Consider the following 6,612-nt stretch of genomic DNA (forward strand, 5'->3'; position numbering starts at 1 on the left):
TATTTTATAAAAGGTATAATTCCAAAATGCCTCAGTGAGTGGCGGCCTTGAATGAACTTGTCTGGGGTCAGAAACTAAGCAAAGGTCAGGCCCAATTAGTACATGGATGGGAGGCCACCAGCCAACCCCAGGTCTGTGTAAATCTAGCCTATCAAATGGCCAACTGGAGCATCTTCTTACAATACCTAACTATCGAATTTTCCCTTGTCTATTTCATTTTCTCTCACATTAGAATGATAAATCCAGTTATTATTCTTTATTTATTAAATGTATGCATACTCTCCAACTGATTGGACCCTAGATCATTTGATTGATTGATTGATTGATTGATTGATTGATTATGTGCCATCAAGTCAGTGTTGACTTTTAGCAACATAGAGAGTCCTTCTTTAGGATGATCTGTCCCCAACGTGGTCCTTCATGTCTTCCAACAGTTCAGACAGTTTACCCATTGTTGCTATAACTGAGTCCATCCACCTTTCTGCTGGTCATCCTCTTTTTCTCTTTCCTGTAGGCCATTAACATCATATATAATAGTGCATCAGTAATAGTACAATAGTACAGTAATATAGGTAAAAATACAGGAGAAGTCACAAAAGCTGCTGCTCAAACTCTCATTCTGTGCAAGAGCAAAGATCTCAGGGATGACAAGGAGACTTAATGCAGATGTACAATATGAATCTTATCTGGGGTTGGGAGCTAAGCAGAATTGTTGGGGCCTGTAAAGTCCTTCCTTCAATGGGAGACCTTGGTAAGGCCAGGCTGCTTTAGTCCAGGCCAGGAAGGGGGAATTAGGAGAGAGATTGCAGCAAGACTCGAGGGTCAACCAGCAGATGGTTGGGTCCATGAAGTCACCAGCAGTGGGGCTCAACTCAAGGAGGTCTTTGATTTTTAGACACAAACACACAATTGGAGAACAAGAGGGACAACGCTTCTTGCTTAGATCAGTTAGAAAGAAGAAATGACACTTGAATGATCATTGGTTTCAACAGCTTCTAGTCAGAGATCAGGACATTCCAAGATCTTTGATCTGATAGGCTCGCCCGTGCGTAGGATCAATACCATGGGAGCAAAGTGCATCACTGTATTGAATTTTAAATCTTACTTTTATTGCAAACCACCCAGAGTCCCTCCTTGGGGGAGGGATGGGCGGTGGTAAAATTTGACAAATAACTAAATGACATCATTGATGTATAAATGGAGAAGAAGCCTTCAAGTTAGAGAACTTCCAATCTCAAAGACGTTTGCAAGCATTCCTGACAATATGTGGATCTGCTTCCTTCACCTTCACCACCAGCTCCATGGGGAAGAGAATGGCAAACCATCATCCAATGCCAGCCACAGCCCAAACTGGCTGCAATACGTAAAGCATTTCGTTCTCTCTTCAGAGGTGCAGATTAGAGACACGAGGTTCCTTGGCACAAGGCAGCTTGAAAGCATTCCTGTTTATTCACAATTCATCCCTCAAAAGATTGACGGAAAACGCTTACGTCCAGGTTGATGACCATCGACCCACTGAGATTTCTAGCACTGTCCTGCTCTGGGCAGGGGGTTGGTCTGGATGATCTCCGAGGTGCCTTCCCACCATTGTATTTATGATTTTAAGGTGTAAATGCCTACAACAATATTACCAGCTTCATCCTCGTCAAAACAGCTGCAACATCTGGAGGATCAGGAAATAGGAACACTCTCTGTAAGGGTGCTCTGACACTCTCTGCAGACACCAAAGGTTTTTATTGTCTGCAAAAAGGAACCGCTTGGGGCTCCCTGCCCTATGCTAGCCATTTAGCTTTCATTTATATAATGTTTACATGTTAACTAACAAATGAACGTTGGGTTACCGTAATATGTCAGTCAAGACCCTGAGATACTACTGGTGTTCTGCCATCTCTTTTTACTTAGAAAAGCCCTAACAAATGAGGGCATAACCTAGAAAGAGAAAGAAGTTCGTATTTTTGTTGACCAGATACCATGAGCCTTTTTCCTTCACTTTCAAAGTTGCTGAATAGGCTATAAATAAGTTTTTTTTTCTCCCCATTAAAAGCCATCTCTCTCTCTCTCTCTCTCTCCAAGCCACTCCACGCTTTCATTTTCTCTTTGCTCCAGCTTCATGTGATTTTTGGTAAATGAATAAAGCATAAGTCCAATTCCAGCTTTCCAGCTGCATAAAACCAGAGCTGTGCACTTAGTACCAAATGTAAAGACAGGGACTCTGAGGAATCACCATCACTTTGCAAGAACTTCTGAATGCAGTAAGCCAATTTATTCATAGTAAATGAAGTTATTCCCTGGGGCCTTTCACTGTCTCAGATGTTTTCTTCCCCTGGCTTCCTTGTAATTCCAGGGGACTGGGCAGGAAAATATACCGTCAAAAGAACGACTTTGATTTCTTGTTTGCCAGTAAAAACTCTTTCCTTCCTTTTGCTCTATTTTCATAAAAACTCTTATCAGTTTGATGCGAGGTCAGGAGTGAGTGAACTCTGAATGGCTCCTCTTCCAATCCCTGGGGTCTGGGTAACAGCTGGAAAGGCTTCAGGGAATTGGCATAAATAGCTCCAGATGTTTCAATTGTATGTAATTGCTAGCAGATCTGAGTGCAAAGGAGACCGGTGTCGGTATGTTTTGTTTTTGCATTTTGCTGACAAAGATTACAACACCTTTCAGTTTTCCCAAGAGACAAAGAAGCAAAAACTGCAAATAATAATAGACAATTTTGCTGTATATTCTGTCCACCATAACATTACTTTTGAGAAACATCTTCTTTTTTTACCAGAACACCAAGAGTAAAGAAGGGTGTTGTGGTGTTAAAAAGACACTCTCTATCGTGTGAATTTGAAGGATTTTCAGAGTCACTTATAACAGACAGGATTGTGTGCAGTGCACTTTCGGCAGCCTGGAACAAAGCTAGTTCCCATCACCAAAGGAAAGAAAGATGCTGGGGGCAGGGGCATCACATTCAGAACATCTGGCCCCTACAGTAAACAGCAGCTATCCTTTGCATCCTTCTGCAGCTGTGTCTGGAGCACCAGCACTATTTAAGTTAGATACAAGAGCTGAGATTCATTTTCCACAGCAAAATGACTACCAGGGTGGGTTCACCTCTTGGTGAACCTGGTAGTGTTTGGGAGGTCACCCTGTCGTTTTTGTGGCTGTGTGTGTTGGCTATCTTCCTGTGAATGAAGGGACCACAAGTGATGCTTGTGAGTCAAAGCAATGGGATGCCAAAGGGGAGGAAATAATTGAAAAAAATAGAAAGAGGGAAGTCTCATGAAATACTACTTCTTCTTTTTTTTTTTTGTCGTGGCATAGGGAGAGCAGCTGATGTTAGGGAGGCTTACGCAGTAATTGAATTGGCTTTCTTTGGAAGAGAGAGAGAGAAAGAAAGGAAACACGCAATTTTCAGTTATGAAGAAGTAAAGCATTTTAAGCCAGAAAATGACGTTCTGTTGTATACTGGAAGCCTGTGCATTACATTCTAGCTGATTGAAAATGGGGTTGGCCAGCAAATTACCTAGAAGGCATGAGTAAAATTCTCATTCATCTTGATAACTTGGAAAAATGAGCTAGAAATAAAAGAATGAAAGTGTAGTGAGACAAATACAGCAGTTTTCTCTTAAGAAATTCAGTACTCAGGTATAGGATATGAGCCAGCAGGATTAGAAAGTGTAGACGAAGTATAAAAAAGATCTTGGAATTGTGGCTGATCCCATGTTGAGTCTCAGCCAGCAGAGTGATATGGCTGCAAATAAGACAAATTCTATTCAGTAGAAATAAAGTTTCCAAAACTGGGAGCTAACAATTCTACTTTATTTTGGATTAACAAATCCTCCCTCAAATACTGCATCTTGTTCTGGGATCCACAATTTAAGAACAATTTAGACCTAGCAGTCTGGATTCAGAGAGGGGCAGCATGGATGCTCAAGGAATGGAAGCTAAGTGCTACAGAAAAAAATTGATGGAATTGGGTGTGCTCAGTTTTGAGGAAAGTATGTTGAAGGAGCATTTGATTATACTCTCTTCACGCCTGTTTAACTGAGTCTCTAACCCAGTCATAGCTCCTCACTTAAGATCCCATTTGCAGGGTCTGGAGCCTACCTCATCGTCACCAGTGAGATTACACGGAACCATGTATACCTTGTACAGTCTGCTCCAGGGTAATGGGCAGATGCTGCAATGCTACGCAATGCTTGGGGAATTGATAGGCGTGTTCTGCAGAGATACCTACGACGACTCACCGGTTGTGGAGATGCTGCATTTTGTCAAGAGAGGCGGAGGACTGCTCTTTGGACGCCAGGCCTGGTACTGGTCCTACTCCAATGGAAAACATAATGTGCTGCATGCATTCCCCAGAAACAGGATCACAGGAATAGCCGGAATATACTTCACTGGTGAAGTTGCAGGTAATGGAGTCTTCCGTGTATGAATGCCGAGGGTTCCCATCTTCACCCAATAAGCAGTAATTGAATCCATCGCAGGGAAGGAAGTAGAAGCTAAGTCACATTTCATCTTCTTTATAAGCACAGATTACACTGCCAAAGACATCTCAATTTTTTTTCTGGGGCAACAAATGCCACACAAAAAAACCTATATTCCCGCCTCTGTTCTTAGCCTGTGCATTTTGGCATTTTTAGTTGGCGTCAGTTATTCTTTCCATTGTTTTGTGAGAGCAGCATATTCCGCTGTCTTAATATGTGGGAATTCTGGGAGTTGAAGTCCACATATCTTAAAGTTGCCAAAGTTGGGAAGCACTGCGCTAATGCATTTAGAAGAAAAGAAGACATCGGAACCTAGCCTACAATTCTGCAGAGCTTTCTAGCGTTCCCAAATGCCACAATCATGGATACGTTTTGATGAATATAGTCCCTAACCCTAACCCTGTTTGGTTTTATGCAAGTGGAAATTAGAAAGAGAAATTAAAATATAGTAACCATGCATAGAAAAGTCGGACAGCTGACCTGGTGGTGCTCTGGGTTCGTATAAATTTGCGTGTTATCATCTACTTCATTGCCAGTAAGAACCTCTCATATAGATGTGGCTGAACCCCAAGTCTCTCTCTCTTTCCATGGAAAATGTAGAAACCTGTGCAAGACATTGGTGGCACCAAGCCCAAATGCCTTATTCCTGTTAGCAGCTTCCATGTCTATGTCCTGCAATTAGAAATCCTGATTTGATCTTAGAGGATACAGTACAGATGAAAATGGCTACTCAGCAGCTTCCAGGACCTCTGTTGGTATTAAATTGTAGGCAGAAGGTGGCAGCATCTTACCAATTAATAAAACTCACAAGCACCCTTTAAGGGTTTCCTGACAGAAGAAGAGAAGGAACAGCAGCATAAGAATGTAAGAGGGAAGGAAACAGGGAAGGAGAATGAGAGGGAAAAAATGCCTTGCGAAAAATGGACAAGATGATCTTCCTTCCCCAAATTACATTTGCAGACTGTGGAGACTCCCTCCCTCCCCACCCAAGGTAGAATCGATGGAGTGGCTATAATTTAGCCTCTGTAGAGTGTGTGTGTGTTGCCCAGTAAATATGTGAAAGGATCTGGTGGGAATAATACATTCCAACATGTCACAGAATTGAGGGTCATCACAAAATAGATGTAAAGGTGGCTTGTCCATCCTCCCCTTTAGCTGCAAACCTGTTGTAGGAAAGATGCCTCAGTTCTAGCTGGAACACTGAGAGAGCTCCTTTCCATCTTTCCTTGGCCAAACATTTCGGAATAAGCTGATCAGGAAACGCAGGAGATCCTTCAGTAGCCACCAACAGCAGAAGACTGGGGAAAGGTGGTGGTGGTGGGGGACCCAGTCGCACAATTTTTCTTCTGGGGCAATGTGGGGCCTCCTGTCCTTCAGTCAACCATAAATATTTCCAACTGTCTGAGCCTAAGTTAATCTAAATGGGCTTTCATGTAGGGACACTCAATAACAGAGAGAGCATAGATTTTGTCTACAGAATGTGACCTAGATAGACGGTCTCAATTGGATACAGAGACAATAAATTCATTTCACTTGTTTTTCTGTTTAATGAGTTAGCAGTCTGCAAAACTCCATCCATCCATTCATATATTTATAACCCACCTTTCCATCAAAGTTTGCAAAGCAGTTAGTAAAGCATATTCAAAAACTATACACACATTATTTTAATGTAGTAAAAATTGTTTGGAAAAGCTGATTCAGGATTCCAGAGGGATGCAGTTAATATCCTTATAATCAATGATATTATTTGCCAGGCCATAGGGTGCTGTGGTGTCAAAGATATATATCCAGAAATTGTCTTGAGTTTGCAGCAGAGTGGCATTTCTATAATCATATTGACAAATTGGGGAGTTTTTAGGATGCCAGACTTGGGCTGGAAATATTCAGGTGGCCAGTAGATGGCAGCATGGAAGTACAGGAAAATCAAAGTCTTTGCTGCCATCAAGTGATTATCTCCATTTTTGCAGCTGTAGTTTGGATTAACTGCAAAACAAACATGCCCTGGCAATTTTGTTCTTCTGATTCATCCTCACAATGTTAATCTTTATTTCATCCACAGCCAATAAGTAAGTGAGATTTAAATCTTATGTGGCAACCAGAAGACAGCCAAGGATGAGAACCCATGGTTGGGGCCTAG

The sequence above is a fragment of the Candoia aspera genome, chromosome 7, assembly GCF_035149785.1.
Source record: "Candoia aspera isolate rCanAsp1 chromosome 7, rCanAsp1.hap2, whole genome shotgun sequence".
NCBI classification, from domain to species: Eukaryota; Metazoa; Chordata; class Lepidosauria; order Squamata; family Boidae; genus Candoia; species Candoia aspera.